We start from the raw sequence: 17,478 nt of genomic DNA on the forward strand, positions 1-17,478 counted from the left end.
CTATTTTTAAATCACAATGGGTGGTGTCAAATGTGTATGGTCCTAATGAAGAAGGGGAGAGAATGGGTTTGTGGGTGGAGCTGGGAGGAGTTAGACAGAGGTGGGGAATCCATGGTACTTGGGAGGAGACTTCAATATTGTCAGGAGGAAGTGTGAAATGAAAGGGAGAAAAGAAGAAAGAGTGAGTTTGGGCATGAGGAGATTTGATGAGTTCATTAGGAGTCAAGAGCTCATTGATCCTCCACTAAATAGTGGAAGGTTTACCTGGTCAGAATGTCAGATGGCCAATGCCCAATGTAAACATCCCAATTGGTTTGGGGTTCACTCCATGGCTGAAATAATATGGAGTCTCCACCCATCAAAGCAAGGAACATGGGAGTGATGGACCTCCCAAGTTTAACAAACCAAACAATACTCACATGTCCCCAATCTAAGACTCTTTTAGGTACTCTAAGGGGGGGAAAGGGAAGGTGTTAGGCACCCTTCTCCCATAATTGACATGTAGTACCAATTCCCCTACTAATTAAGTGAAGAAAATGAGCTACAAAAAAAACAATAAGGGACCAATGGTTTTGCCTACCAAGAGGTTGCTAGTCATGGTGAACTTGTCTCCCAAGTGGCTTAACCCTCTCATTTTCCATTTGGGTGTGAGAAATCCTTAAAGGGGCAAATGAGTAAGCAACTACATGCATCCTCCTTCTTTGTCCAAGGTTCCCCTCGCTCCTACTAGGCAAATGAGTGGGGTTAAAACACGAGGGAATCAATCTCCATGAGCTTTTTCTCTTAAGATGAATGCACACTCATCCAAATCCTTTAACAAATCAAGCCATATTTCCTACACCAATCTATGTAACTAGGACATGACAAAAGATGGTGAAAGATCCTAAAGCAAGATCTACCTAATATGACTCTAACACCTGAAACAAGAGATTCACGAGACTAACCAAGTGGCTTAATCCTCACATTCTCCATTTGGGTGTGAGAAATCCTTAAAGGGGCAAATGAGTAAGCAACTACATGCATCCTCCTTCTTTGTCCAAGGTTCCCCTCGCTCCTACTAGGCAAATGAGTGGGGTTAAAACACAAGGGAATCAATCTCCATGAGCTTTTTCTCTTAAGGTGAATGCACACTCATCCAAATCCTTTAACAAATCAAGCCATATTTCCTACACCAATCTATGTAACTAGGACATGACAAAAAATGGTGAAAGATCCTAAAGCAAGATCTACCAAATATGACTCTAACAGCTGAAACAAGAGATTCACGAGACTAAACAAATTTCAGCATGATGTTGGTTCAATTTGATCTAATAAAACACTAGTAAAGATAAAAAATAGTCGTTTCAGCACATGCATGTTACAGTCCTAATCTTATTAAATAAATCGCATGAACTAAATCCGAAACCAACAATTCACCCAAACTTCATAGAACTTCAGAGCATACATGTTAGACTAAAACACTTTGCTACTCCACCCCTATAACATCAAACATTGACGATGGGATGGGGTATGGATCTCTTCGTTTATCTATGAAAGTATAGGAGTAGAATAAAGGCCTACTACATGTATGAATATTGGCAAAGGCTAACCCTAATAAAATCAAACAAAGAACATAGAACTTCAGAGCATACATGTTAGACTAAAACACTTTGCTACTCCACCCCTATAACATCAAATATTGACGATGGGATGGGGTATGGATCTCTTCGTTTATCTATGAAAGTATACGAGTAGAATAAAGGCCTACTACATGTATGAATATTGGCAAAGGCTAACCCTAATAAAATCAAACAAAGAACATAGGGACGATGATCTAAGCAGTCAAAGCATGTGTAAATAGTCCTAACAATTGTAAAACTAGCATTGGCTTATGCAGCAAGAAATGAGATTAAACAACCTAAAAAACTAGTGATTAAACCAAGTGTCTAATAAAAACAAGAAAACAAAAAAATAAAATAAAATAAAATAACAAAAAAAAACAGAAGTAGACGTTGGATGCCTTTTATTTGAAGGTGGAAACCATCATTATCCATTCGGTTTTGTTAAAAATATGGCAATCAAACTAAACAAAATAGGAAGCTAATGATCTAAAACAAGCATGACTTCTAACGATGAACATTTACAACTTTGAGCAAGGTAGTAAGCCTACCTCTAATGTAACCTCCAAGCGAACAAAGAGAGATAATGTCCCCGATGATTGTGAAATGCCAATGAGAAAATGCTTCTGCTTTCCGGTTTTGGTGATAACGAAAGGATTGGAGGACCTCTGTTCTGGGTAGATGTGATTGAAAAACAGAGGGGAACTCTGATTTCTTCCTCTTTCCTCCTCTCCCTTCTTCTACCCTCTTCTTTCTTTTTCTTCCTAGCTGAACGGAGGCTTGCGTTCTTTCCTTTTTTTGTTCGTTTTTCTTTCTTTCTTTACTGGAAATGGAGAGAGGTGAGAGAATTGAGATTTCGGTGCTGGGTTCGGTCTTGTGTATGTGTGAGATGAAAGAGGAAGAGAAGAGGAATGAGATGGTGACTCGTTCAATTGTTCTCAAGGAGGAAGACGAATGAGGGATGAGAGAGGAAGAGGATGGTGGTGGGTTAGAGAAAGGGATCGTTTTGGTTATTCATGAAGGTTGGGGACGAGAGGAAGGAAGATGGGTTTCGGAGACTAGGGCTCGGTGGGGAGAGCTTTAGGGAGATGATGGAAGAATGAGTTGTGTTAGGTTGGTTCGGTTTATCTTTCTCTCTAGGTTTTTCTTTTATTTTATTTTTTGGGTTAAATTTGGTTCCAAACCGATTTGAGAAAGGGCTAGTTCGGTTGGGCTTTAGGATCGGTTCAATCAGTAGATTTTGGTTGGGTTAGGAGTTAGGACCGTGTCCAAGAAAGGTAATGATGAGGTTTGCTAGTCTTAGGGCGAGTTCATTTCCTCTCAACTCTTATCTCTTAAGAGAAATCTTTTAACTTTAAGAGAAAATTGGTTATTCATTTTCTCTCATCTCTTATATCTTAAATGCAATCGTACAACTTTTTGTTTTCCAATGATACCCCCAAAAAGACAAACAAAAACTCGCATATGTGGGGTCAAAATGGATATTTGATTACTTTCAGAGTTCAAAATTCAGAACAACATTCTCTGCATTCAGAGTTTAGAGGAAATAAAAGTTCACCAATACCAATATACCTCTTAATGTAATTATTGTACTTTCAAATGTTAGGCTTCAAAGCAAACGAACAGGCCCTTAGTGGGGCATGTCAAGTGAAAAATTATGTCTACGTCTTAGGGGACGTATCGAGAGAATTTATGACAGAGTAATGGGAGCCGTCAGAGTGGGATCGCTCTTGATATCATTTTTGGTTGTAAGAAATGAAGATGGTCATTTAAGATGTCTAAAAAGGTGATGGGCTTGATCTAAGCGTATTGAAGGGCATATCACGATGTAGATTTTAAATTTGGATAATTGTGGCTAATGAAAGCCATTGATTTTGAATCATTTTAAATGAAGGGTAAAATGGTCATTTTATGGTCTGAAAATTGTTTAATTGTCAATCAGGATGTTTTGATCGAGTTTGGAGGTGTCAAATGTTGAGTGACAACGGATATCTTAAATTAGGAGAGTATCGGATGACAATAGTAATTCAATTGGAATCGTTTAAGATAAGGGTAAAATGGTTATTTGTTGGCTGAATATGATGGATTGTCGATCGGATGGTTGATGTAGGTTTTGATGTGGTTTAGAGGTATCGAACGATGGTTGATGTAGCTCTCTCTCTCTCACTCTTTAATCTCTCTCTCTCTCAAACTCTCTTACGTGTTCTCTCCTTTTTTTTACCTTGGCAACCTCTCTCGATCTCTTTCATAGCTCCAATTCTCAGAATCCTCTCTTCCTCTGCTTGTTCTCCCTTTTTCTCAAAAATGAGCTCTCTCTCTCTCTCTCTCTCTCTCCCCTTTCAAAAAGAATGAGAGACCCCTGATTGCATTTGAGCCTTTTGACAGAACACAGGAGGCGTAAGCCTCCCACGCGCAAGGAGAAATAAGCCTCGAGCATGTATTTCTTTTATAATTATAGTGGGTATATTAATAAAATATAGTTGTTTTAAGCATAAAAACATACATAAACATAATACTTGAATAGCCTAATTTCAATTGTCAAATTGTCAATGGACCAATGAGTTCTAAATCTCATGTTTTCAACTCAAGTTCATTTCCACTCCAAGTAACAACATACAATCCTTGGTTGATGTATAACAAAAACAAAAGTAAAAATATATACAAAGAGTTGTTGCAAGATTAATTCAATTTTTACAATCTACATAATAACAGAATAGAGTCAATAGATTAAATTAACATGTCTAAGGTTCAGAAATTCCAATTTAAAAATATTCTTTAGTCACAAATGAGGGAAGCACAATCAAGAAATAATTTATCAAAAGAAGAGAAGATAGAAGTTACCTGAAGTTTGAAGACTGAAGCTGCAGCAGAAGTGTGAAGTCTTTGCTTCTTTGATCCTCTTAAGGTCTTCTAACAAAAAGCAGAAGAAAAAAAAACAGAGTGATGCTGAACAGAGCTGTGTGGCATTTTTTTAATGTAGCTCTGTTCAAGCTCAAGACTGAACAGGGCTACTGAAAAAAAAGAAGGGAAAAAAGAAAAGCAAGAAGGAAAGAAAGAAAAGAAAGAAAAAGAAGAATACCCCATACCTGACGTTGCAAAAGAATAAGAAGAAGAAGAAGAAGAACACACCCGTATATTTTAAGTTTTTAACCTCCACCCAACAGTCAACACTGAACAGAGCTGTATAAGATGATAAAAAGTCATAGTTGCAGCTTGAATAAGAAGATGATGATGATGACGATGATGAATAAAGAAAACCAACCTGTATTGCAGATTTGAGAGGTTGGTAGAAGAGAAGCTTCAGCAGATTCGAACTTCACAGCTTTGGCAGGTTCGAGCCCTAAGTTGTGTTAATTTGCAAAATGAATCAACGGGGGCTTATTGATATAACAAAATATGGACCATGATACATATTGTGGCCCACCAATTAAAGCCTAAAATCTTAAAATAAAGGTAAAATACAAAAACCTCCCCTAAATTTTCTGACAATCATAAAAACCTCCATTCGAGTTTCACGTTAACAAAAACCTCCCCTGAACTTTTGAAAAACTCAACATAAATCTCTCCTCCGTCACTATCCCAGACGGAAAAAGTTTGATTGATGCATTAGTTTTCTTAAATGCCCCTTTTGACCTTTTTGCATATGATGCCACATAAAATGAAATAAATTTTAAATTGAGTAACCCATTTGCTGCCCTTTTTTCTCCCTGAAACTCCATCGAGTTCAAACTCATGCCGCCCCTTTTTCTCCCTGAAACTCCATCGAGTTCAGACTCATGCCTCCCTTTTTTCTCCCTGCAGCTCCATTGAGTTCGAACTCATGCTGCCCTTTTCTCTACCTGAAACTTCACCAAGTTCAGACATATGCCATGGAGACGGTATGCAAACCCATGATGGTAAAAGCAAGTAGTTTTTACTGTTGATAAATCAATTTGGTATAGAGCACTCCATTTTTTTTACCTCAACCATGTCCACTAGTTCATTGGAAATCCAACAATTAATACACTTATAATGCTTATACAGAGAAATATGGACAACAGATCTCAGATCTCGTGTTCACTTTCAATCCAGGCACTAGAATAGTCACGAAGAAAGAACTTCACACTCATGCATACACAAAATGCTTTAAATCTGCCACAATTTCCTCAAACACCAAAAGAATTCTGAGGGTATCTTTAGATAAGGAGGAGAACATGGTGGAGTACTTTGATTTCTCATATTCTACAGTTGGCAGCCCATGTAGTAAACAAACTGTAAAAATATACAAAGTGCTATAAAATCATCTAGCCGGAATCTTCCATTCTTCTTCTGATATAAGCTATCACAGACTGTATAAAAAGAAAGAGAGTCAAGGGAAAACCCAACCTTTATCAAAGCCTCATAAACATCATCAGGAACAAGAAATCCACAACCTCTTTCTAGGTCTGAAAAAGCTAGCTGAACCTTAAGAAGAAACCTGTTAAAAGGAACAAATTCTTCAATGCTCATAGAGAGGGAATTCTAGGTTTTCAACTGCTAGAGCTCTCTTGAGCTGAGGGGCAATGATGCTCCCTGTCTTGTCTGAATCAACCAGTATGAACCACAACTACTTCAGAATCGTCATGCTCTCCATTTTGCACGGAAAGAGGAGTGCATTGTGCACCCTTCTCCTTGGTTGTTTCACAGTTTAATTATATGTAATAACCACTCCAATTTCATTTGCATTCGCTTGAATTCAAGACATTGTTTATCTAGTAAAATAAGTGTTTGGATGCATCTCTTATTCAGAGATGGTAAGTTAATATAACACCCATGCAGTACTTTTGGAGGCTGCTAAAACCGGCAGCAAAGGAATATTTACCTTTTTTTTTTCTTGCTCAGAGAGAGAGAGAGAGATTATAAGGCATCCCATGCCGCATCAAGGGGATATCCATCAGGAAGCTTTGTCAAGCTAGGGGCATTTGAATTTAAATCATATGTGAAAGGCCAATAAGAACTCTCAAAACATTCACTAACAGTTGGATCTTGTTTGTTCAATGCTTCAACAGTGTTTTGAAAGCTTAGTTCACTTTGGGTTGGACGGGCTTAGCACTATTGCTGTCACCAGTAGTTGAAGATCAGAGTTTGAATTCGTGCAGAGCTTGAGAACTTCCTCTATTTGATTGCATCTTTTCGAGCTTGTTAGTGATGAAGAGACACCAAATTTACCCTTTTATTCTTATCCCAAGCTTCTTGCTCAAATGCGTGTTCTAATGGTTCTTCACTTGATTGTCAGTTTGACCTAGCACTCGGCCAATGATTAGAGACCATTTATAAAAGAAGCACCAAATGCCATGATTTTACCTATTTTACACCAAAAGAAGTATCGAAGTCCATGATTTTGCCACTAGAAAAAGGGTAAAATGGGCATTTAAGAAAACTAATGCATCAATCAAACGTTTTCCGTTTGGGATAGTGACAAAGGGGAAGTTTATGTTGAGTTTTTCAAAAGTTCAAGGGAAGTTTTTGTTAAAGTGAAACTCGAGGGGAGGTTTTTATGATTGTCAGAAACGTCAGGGGAGGTTTTTGTATTTTACCCTAAAATAAATAAGATAAGAAAAAATTTTTAAACATCACACATGTGAGATTGTGAGTAGCATGCCTGAAGCTTATGTGTCACACCTCCATGCATCATCTTAAGAGCACCTTGCTTGGAGTGGTGCCCTATGCATATGACTCCCAAGCTTTTAAAAAAATTGGTAATATTTAGTCGAATGAAGACAAGATATATAGAAATTCGGCTTAGCTCAACTCAATTATACTAAACTTGAATAATTGTTTCATTTCTTTTCCACAAATTAAAGGAATTGTGGGCTAACCACATATTTTCAAATCTAAATGGTCTAGGGCCCTTTGACTTCATTAACTTCTCAATAGCAATGGGTTAGACTTTCCAGCATCACTTCTGGAAATATCTCCTCCCACTCACCATTTTTTGATAAGTAACGATATCTTCCCACTCACCATTGGACAAAAACCTACCCAACCTTCTAGGGATAGGAGGGTCTTGGCCTTTTGTCCATGTAAATTTTAATCCCACCACCCTTACCTCCATTAGCTATTCCTTCCAATAAAAACCCCAAAACTTCTCATTGCACTTGAAATCCTTTTATCCCTTCCCTCTTTCCTCTCACTCACCTTCAAAACCCAGGGCCCAACCCTCACATTATGGCATCTCTCCAACACCTCCCACATCTGTCCCCAACTTCCATCCCCTGTTGCCCCATAAACATAAGAAATCAGCACTCACTCCTTGAATTCTAAATAATCCAACACTACCGATAGTAAAAATGTACTCTAGAAGAGGCCCACCTTTGACCAAATCAAACCATCCCAGATTGTTAATAATCCCCCTGTTAATCCTTTAGATTCAACCACCCCCTACTCGGACCCATCCCATCCCCACAATTCAAAGACGACTCTGTTGTCCACCTTTTCCAACTCATTTCCTCTAGCAAAATCAAATCAGACTTGTTATATTGAATCCAATTCCTCGCTGCCTCTCTTTCCTTCACATCTCTCAACTCTCTTAAGAAAAATAAAGCAAGAATTTCTCAAATGCCTATGGTGCCCTGAAGCTAAACATCGCCATTGTTAAGGCTAATGACAAAGTTCGTCCATCAAGAGTTGGCCAAAAACACGTATTTTGACAATTCCCATCATCAATCCTCAAAGTTTAGTACCACGTCCATCTGTGACTTCCCGCAAATATAAAGACTCCCCAAAATCAATTGACGAAATGGTGCAAATACATTAACACAGTAATATACGTACAAATTATTCAAAATATCAGGGAAATAAGTTTCTTCTCAGTGGAATGAATAGAAACAGTTAATAGTAGAAAAAAGAGTAATCAAATTTAAGTTCGAAAACATTCAAAAAAACCGGAACAAAAAGATAATATAAGATAAATCAATGCAAATAAACAAAGAAATGAGAAAGAAAGAACCCCACTTTGATCTCACATTAAAGGGAAGCTGCATTCAGTCATCTTATTCTCCATCATCACCGAGCAATACCGAGAGGCCCTCTATTGACAACATAACCCTTTCCACCAACAGCAACATCCGCTAGCAGCTCTACCAACGGAGAAGCACGAGAGGCCCTCCATTGACCACCATTGCAGACCACTACAAGTGGGTTTCAGCAACCTCCGTGACAGCAAAACCACCGCTGCCTAAACGACTAAACCCCTCCCTGAACCGAACAACTGATAATGGCTAAGAAGTGAGAAAACGAGGAGGGCATTACACGGACCCCTGTACTATGGGGTCAGTGACTAAGACCCTCTGCATTTTTTTGCAATATAAAACCCTAAATTTTACGTTTTTACAAATATGCCCCTCGGCCTTCAAGTCAAAATGGCATAAAGTGTTTAATTACCAAAATATCTCACTAAACTCTAATGTCATTAAGAACTAACAGAAAATAACAAAATATCAAATTTACCCTCTATTATTCTTCAAATCTATTAAATCTATTCGAGATCTCTGCCTAATAGGACTTAAAAAACAACGAAAAAGATAAAACATGACTTAAAAAACACAGCATGGAAGCTTTTTTGGTTGAGCAATTGGAAGCTTTAAGTCCATGGGTGATACTTAAATTAAGGACAACAAGGGTTGTGACAAATTTGTCCATATATTCTGGACAAACTAATGGGCCTAAAAGCCCTACCACTCACGGACCGAGAAGTTGCCCATGTTTCTGAAACCATATTTGAGATTTTCTCTGTTGCATCCTCATGCTACAGTTGTGGTGGTTTGGTCCGCACATGCACCTGCAGCATGCAAGTCCGGTTTATTTATTAATCTCGATCCGGGTTGACTTCAAAAACCAAAAGCCCGGTCAGCAATTAGTTGACCTACTAGAAGCTTGTACTGGTCATCGTAACAACAATAGTGCAGGAAAAGAAGAAGAAGAAGAAGAAGAGGCCAAAAAACATACCGCCGGAGCTCTTGCCGCTGATGGCCACTCGTACGAGTCACCGTCCGCTGTGGTATGGTCGCCATTATGTGGGTAAGGTTCGATGGAGGACATAGCAGCAAAACTATGCAAAATGGAGGGAGAATGAGGAGGATCACAAGCTGAGTGTTAGCCCCGTTTTATCTTTTTTGTGGACGATTGAACCAACTAGCCCATGCTAACGGTGGGTTCATGCATTAATGTTATGAAATAGCTGGTTGGGTGACGTGGTCGATAAAGATTGGCGGGTTCATGCATCCAGTGAACTAACCGGTGTACAAAACACAGACTCAAAAATAACACAAGTGCACGCCTCAAATGGCGACCTCTGTTTATAACTCTACATCTTAGATGAGCCTCTTGGATACAAAAAACCCAAGATGAATACAACACGAAAAGCAAATCTTTTCCCTAGCTTTCTCAAAAAATGGAAACAAAGCAACAAAGGTAAAAAATTTATTTCCGAATGGGAGTTGGTTGCTTTGAATCAAGACATCAACGGAACCTCCTTCCTCCTCAATTTTGGGTTCCATGAGTTTGATTCTTCTTGACTTCACTTAATATCATCAATTCCGAGGAGCATGCAAGCCACTTCATTTTTTTTATTAATGAATACTTTTATATCTGCATTTATGTTCAACAATTAGAGCAATTCGATCATTTATGAATGCAATTCAAAAAAAAAAACAACCAAAGAACTATGTAACCTAGCAAACAAAAGAACCAAATGCATCAATGATCAAGAAATGTGAAAAGCACTAGGTGTAGACTTTTCTTTTTTTAGAGCTTTCTTCCACTTCCTCTCACTTTGGGGTTCTTTGCCCTTTAGGTCATTGCAAAAGGATCTCAATGAGGTAGCCAAATGCTCATTCCTATTAATAGCGACACATCAGCCGCAGATCACCATTCCACAGTTCCAATTCTAATCGAATTGGGAACTCCTAGTTTGTGTTGTATAAGGACTTTATCGTCAAAGATTAGATCAGAACTAATATTATTCAACTCCACCATGGAGCCTATTGTAACCGATTCATATATATAAGAAAAGCTATTCAAAGCCTCGACATTCATTGAAATCGAGCATTCCTCAAATTGTTCTGTTATTCTTTCATGTTATTAGAGCTACCAGCTTTTATGATAGCACAATCAACACAAGAATCTTCTACTGCCCAATCATTCTCTACTCTTCCCATTATCAACCCATCCACAACCCTCCCCACACTTCCTAGTGTTACCCCCGCCATCCTTATTTGGTTGAATGGGGGAAATTACATGCTTTGGAAATCTCAGTTTATTCCGTTTTTCAGAACATATGGGCTCAACGAGATAGTAGATGGCTCTCATAAGTGTCCCCCCAAACTAAAACCATCTTCTGAAGATCCCTCTCGGCTGGTTGATAATCCTAACCATGAAGCCTGAATTCATTTGGATCAATGGATTCTCACATTCATTCTATCCTCACTTACAAAGGGTGTGCTATCGCAAGTAATTTGTCCCACTTCATCAGCTGTTGTTTGGTCTGCATTAGTCTGATCGTTTGCCTCTGCATCTCGACCATGTGTTCTCCAACTATGACTAGAACTTCAGAACATGAAGAAATGATCTCTTTCTATAACAAATCCGTGTGCTTGTCGATATGCTTGCTGCCACTGACAGTCCAATAGGGGATGATGAACTTTTTCTCTATGTTATTTATGGTCTTGAAGCAGATTATGCTGCTTTTGTTACAGCCATCACCACTCGACTGGATTCATATCACTTAACTATGGAGGATTTACATGGTATGCTTGTGAGTCACGAAATCTGGCTTAAGCATCAGCACCCTCCCCAATCTGATCCCTCCTCTTCCGTCGCCAACAATGCTACTTCCCAGAATAACAATCGTCCTCCAGCTTCTAACAATCAATAACAACAGAGAGGTAACAACAATCAAAACCAACGGGGTGGCCGTCAGAATTATTGAGGTCGAGGCCAGGATCGGGGACGTGGAGATTATCATAACTATCACCACAACAATCAGCAGCAAGCCAACAATCAGTCACAGATTCGTTGTTAACTATGCAACCGCCCAAATCATATCGTTCTTCAGTCCTATAAACAGTTTGATATATCATATCATGGTGAACCTCCTCAGTCACCGTTTCAAAATACTGCTTATCGAGTTGATTATTCTTCTCTTCATTCGATCCTACTTGGTACCCTGATAGTGGCGCTACTACACATATGACACCAAACTTAATAACTTGCAGTCTTCCTCAGAATATAATGGACAAGATCAGGTCCGAATCGGCAACGGTACAGGTTTGTAAATCTCCCATATTGGTCAATCTGTTCTTCATACACCATCTCGTTCCTTTCCTCTTACTAATATTTTTCATGTCCCTCACTTATCCAAGAATTTGCTTTCCATTGCTCAATTCACAAAGGATAATCCAGATGCTTACTTTCAATTTTTCTCTATTGGCTTTATGATAAAGGATTGTTCCTCGAGGAAGGTGCTCCTCCAAAGCCAACTAAAGATGGTCTCTACCTCCTTCGTGTTTGAGATACTCTTCCAGCTTTGGGATCTCATGGTATGTTGGTGAGAAAGCTTCTGTTTCCCAGTGGTATGCCAGGCTTGGTCACTCCTCTCTTCGCGCTGTGTATTGTGTTCTTTCTACTTATGGTCTTCCTTCATACAAGTCTACTTCAATTAGTATTTGTTCTTCTTGTTAGACAGCCAAGAGCCATAGGTTACCTTTTTTTTCTACTCATGAGAAATCTCCCTCTCCCCTTCACTTAGTTTATTCGGAAACAAAGAGGACACCAAATGTCCAAACCCCCCAAAAATTACATATAGGCCCAAAACATTGATTGCCTTTGTACCCCTTGTTTAGCCTAACTGTCTGCCAAAGTCCACTCTGCATCCCTTCTGCTGTGGAACATAAATAAGAACAAACCTCCATTCAGTTTTCTGATACACCAAACTATGTTCTTCCCCCATTCAAATCCCGCTCAAACTTCCACTTTTTCTTCTTCCAGATCCAGGCCAATAAACCTTCCAACTAAACTCGTGTTAAGGACCTTCAGCCTCTCCACCATCTTCCTTGACTGACTCACCTCAATCTGCACCACCTTCAGCCTCTCCACCTTCTCACCTCACAAGCTCTCATATCTACAGCTTCTTCTTCTGAATAATATAAAGGTGGAAGGAAGCACCAAAATTTTGATAGGAACATGGCAGCATAACCATACTTCAAGACAAGCTAAACAGATGGATAGAGAGTTGAGAGTGACATGGTCATGGACACATATAGTAGCAAACAGTGTCACTGATTCACTTGCAACTTGCAGGACAAGAGGTGAATGGGGATAAATTGTATTGGGGGACAACAATGTAATTATTTCTCCATGACCAAAACAAAAGGGTGGGTAGCATTTCTTAGCCTAACTAATTAACTCTATACACTTCGTAAATAACATTCTTTTGCCACATCTAATAAAGTTCATGTTGTAAGAGTTGGGGTGACCTCTTGTCACCAAATCATTGTATTTTCTGCCTAATTGAATGAATTTTTTCTTTATTGATCTTCAAAACAAAAGTTCATGTTACCAATCAAAAAAGTTGATTGTATTATGTTGTTATCATTTTCTTTAAATTTTAATAAACTTTTTTTTCTATTTACCATTAAAAAAAGATATACAGGCCCAGCTGATTTCAGGAACTCTTTGATGGCTGAATTGCTTGCTCTTTTTTAAGCACTCAAACAGGCATGTTCCAACTACTCAAACTTGATAGTAAAAAGAGACTTCCAGTTGGTCTTAAATTGGCTTTGCTTCCAAATGAAAGGCCTCTAGTCTTTAAGATTTTTAATAAGAAAGGCAAATATTTTAGCATCTGATTTGTGCTCAAATCATTACCAAGATCAGCAGTTAGTCTTGATTGGTTACCAAGAGATCTCTTTCTTTTCTCTTTTCTCTGCCCAGCTTTAAGCTATGAATATCATATCTGATCCTCACAACCCTATTTATGGGTACAATGCTTTCTTTCAAGATTTAGTAAAAAATCCATGCAATATTAATGATAAAAAAATGGGAGATTATTATTAGAAAGATGTAACTGCAATCACGTCAATTTTCTTGCAGCCTAGGTTCTAGGGTTCAAAATACACTGGTTCGACTTGACTTTGGCATCAAATCACTACACTTATGACGCACAGATAAAGGAAATGGTGATGCAGCTATCCATTTCCAAAGACCCTGGACACAATTACAGATATCCCATTTAATATGCTTACTAGGTAATGACCAGCCCATACTAAGTATGGGGCATCTATGCCTATTATTCTGTTCGAGATTGACCTCATTTGGGTTTCTTATTTAATTTAGAAAATTAAATCAGGTTTAATTTCTAATTGATGACCTATTTCATCTGAAAGGATGGGACCAACACCCTTGAAAACCTTTACAATGAATCTTTTATGTGAATTAGGAAACTGAATTAGAAAAGTTAGTTTGGGTCTGGCATCATTTGAAAGTGGGTAGTTTTTTTGGAGATAGTTAGCCACGTATCTGAAGTACTTTTTATGAACATGAAGTGAGTACTTTTTTTGAGAGTGGAGTCAACCATTACTTTTTTCCCGAGAGTGAAAAGAACCGCTTCTAGATACTCTTTCTTGAGAAGATAAATAACCAGAACGAATGTTTGTAGGAACATCAAGAGATGTCAGGACTTGAGAAGACACAAGAAAAGGCCTTTCTTCAGTATTTTCAGCTACCTTCTCCTGCAAGTGAAGCACTAGAAGGGGAAAACAAAATAGTTTTTGATTCAAAGATGTCAGGACTAGAGGGGCAAAAAAACATGGGCATCCATGGAGTAAACTGTAGAGATGGATGAATACTCCTCTACAGTGAAATGAAGAAGAAAAAGGGACATCGAAGCTAAGAGTTTTTGCTTCGAAGAAAGCAGATACAAGGATAGGTGGATGCTAAAGATCAGAGAAGAGAAGAGAGCCACCATTTTCATAGGTGAAGTGGTCAGATGGTTGAAGGGCTTCATGGATGGGATGACTTTCTCCATTTAAAGAATGGGACAGAAGAGTGAAGTGAGTGCAGATGGAAAAAGTTTTGAAGCTGAGCTGAAGAGAAACATGAAAGAGAGCAGGGTGGAGATTGTTCACAGATTTATTACAAGAGTTTCTGCTGAACATGAAAGAGAAACAAGTTCAAAACAAAGAAGGGACCCAGAGGTCTGTGACGATCAGAGTTTCAGAGAAAAATCGAAGGAAGGAAAACAAAAAGAAGGAGATCCACAAGCAATAGTATGTAGTAATATTAGAAGTCGAATGAGGCTCCTAGATGTAGAGAAAGAAACTTGGGAGAAAAACATCAGACAAAAAAGTGTCAGATTGGGGAAAAATTGTGGAAGCGGTTGTGGAAAGATTCAACATAAAAGGAATCATGAATATCAAACCTTTCAATGATTTGAAGGCTTTGTTACTTGGAGATGGTAAAGAAGTTGTGATACCCAGTGCTGAGATGATAGAATCTCCAGCTGGTAGGGTAAGGGTGGAGAGCTGGTATATGTCCCGTAACCAGAATCATATCTCTGAGAGAATCCTTGAGATTCGGCTAGTAGGGCTCCCATTCAATTTCTAGAACAAGGAAATACTTGAAAAACTGGTTCAAACGATGGGGGGAGTTCTGGTAGCATTCAATCTTCAAGACCCACATGCCGTGAGAGTAAGAATTGAGGGTCTAATTCCTAAAGAGTTCCTAAATGCATAAACCTGCTCATAGAGGACCTCTGGATTAAGGTTTGGGTTCTTCTGGAAGCTGAAATGTCTCTGTGGATGAAGTGTTCAAAGGAAGAATATGATGACATCAGCAAAGGCTGGGTTACACGTGAAAAAGAAAGAAAAGGTCAGTCGTGAATGAAATTGAAGAGTCTCCACGCAGGTTAGGTGTAAAGACACAGAGAAATAGAGTTTGTAGCCCAAATCTCTTGAAAATTGGAGAGCGAGGGTCAGGTGATTGAAATTGCACAGTAGAAGTCAAGTTACTAGTTAAGATATAAAGTTTCATTATAGATGAATCAGGTCTCTAACCACAATGTAATGAGATCAAATATTGGGTTGAAACAGCAACTCAACCAAAACTGAACATCATATGTGCCAATTCAGGAAGGATTCTCAAAGTTGACAGCTAAATGCTTACTGACTCACTTGCATAAAGGAACTATGTTAGAAATTCCTGTTTCAGTATTCAGTATTTAAGATGAGCCAAATCAAGCAAGCTGACTTATCAAAGGAAATGGGTCAGCCATGTAGCAAGAGTTTCAGCCAATTTTTAACAAACAATAAACATAATACATTCAATTGGCAAATGTATACATTTTACTGACCAAAAATAATGGCATGTTTATACATTAAAATGGAAGAATACATGTTCATGGAAAAATGTCTTACTTAAATATGAACTTAGTTTCAAAAAATTTTAAAGGTTACCAAGAAATACAATAACAAGTATTTATCAAGAGAAAGAAAACAATAACAAGCTGGAAATGTAGATTTATAAACCATATTAATCTCATTTCAATTTATAAATGAGAACTCAGTCGTTTTATAACTTCATATTACACAAACTCAAAAAAAAAAACGAAAAAAGAATCTATCCAAAGGGAAAAGTTATAGAAGACTATAAGTAAAATCATATGGAATACGACTTGGATCTATCTGGGAATACTGAAAAGCCCAGATATAGGCATTTGGAGTGAGAACCATTGAAAACGCAGTATACACCTAAGGGACTCCAAGACAGTTCTATGAATCCAATGATATTGGATTTCCAATAGAACACTGGACGGTATTATACTAACTAAAAAAGATTCCACCTGAAGTAGGATTAATTTCCCATAAATGCCCCAAATAGCACTCATTCTTAAAGGTGCACCAACAATTTTCCTGTTATCTATTAAACCCCATTCCAAGACAAGAATACTGAAAATTGAAAATTAGGTCTTTATACCACAACGATAATAGAAGTTCAATCTTTTTTCTTCAAAAATGTGCTCTTCAAACCTAACCAAATATGACTTCTATTCAAGCTTCACTTCCATTGAAAAAGGAGGTAATGAACCAAAAAGAATAACTAATAAAATTGCATTTCAATTTTCAATCACTGATTAAAAGAATAGCTCAATCCTTCGGGGCCCGGAAAGTGGCAATCTGGCCAAACGTAGCATTTACAAGTAATAAACGGAATTTTTCTATTACAAAATTATCTATTTCATGAGCATAAACTGACGGGATAAAAAACCAAAAAAAAAAAAACATAAGCAATCAATTTGTATAGCTTGAGAACAAGAGAAATTCCTCCCAAAAACAATTTCGCCGTTAGAAAAAAAAAACGAAAATTAAAAAATTCAATCAAACAACCAGAAGATTAATCTAAAGAAATGAAGGTTTAACAACGCCAACTCACAGGAGACGCGGTGGACAATCCCGCCATACGCCAAAACATCTTGACAGACGCAATTGAACTGCGAAATCGCCTCCACGAGTCTCCGAAACTCAGATCTGCGAATACGAAGCACCCAAGACGACCAGAGCCCTCGAAAGTAAGCCTCCCAACCAACCAGAAAGGAAGCTCAAAATACAACAGGAAGAAACCCTAGAAATCTCAACTCCCTTGGAAAGATTCTCCGTGGCGAATCTGAGAAACCAAATGAGAGTTCAAAGGTCGAACATGCCCTTTATTTATTGTGAGGATATTTTGGGGATTTGCAGAGGATTAGTTCGATTCGATCGAGGGCCCCGAAATTAAAAAAAAAAACAAAGAAAGAAAAAGAAAGATAGGAGAGAAGGACGAACAAAGCCCTGCAATCGCGGGACGGTGGAGAGAGATTGTTCAGATAATG

General features: G+C 38.2%; 1 protein-coding gene across 9 annotated transcripts in view; it reads right to left on the bottom strand.

Annotated features, from left to right (window-relative positions):
* Positions 1-17,478, bottom strand: part of LOC104612620 (protein ANTI-SILENCING 1-like) — a 58,758-nt gene extending 41,280 nt beyond the window's left edge. For 4 of the 9 annotated variants that reach the window (XM_010280105.3, XM_010280097.3, XM_010280106.3 and 1 more), the window contains exons 1-4: positions 17,043-17,478; positions 4,861-4,938; positions 4,685-4,778; positions 4,440-4,505 (exon numbers count right to left, since the gene is read on the bottom strand). The gene's annotated coding sequence lies outside the window, so the exon portion shown is untranslated. Of the gene's footprint in view, positions 1-4,439; positions 4,509-4,684; positions 4,779-4,860; positions 4,939-7,218; positions 7,301-17,042 lie in introns of all 9 variants that reach the window. The other 5 variants (XM_010280098.3, XM_010280100.3, XM_088892617.1 and 2 more) reach the window with 4 other exon arrangements.

This window comes from Nelumbo nucifera, chromosome 8 (assembly GCF_055504915.1).
Source record: "Nelumbo nucifera cultivar China Antique chromosome 8, China Antique-T2T, whole genome shotgun sequence".
NCBI classification, from domain to species: Eukaryota; Viridiplantae; Streptophyta; class Magnoliopsida; order Proteales; family Nelumbonaceae; genus Nelumbo; species Nelumbo nucifera.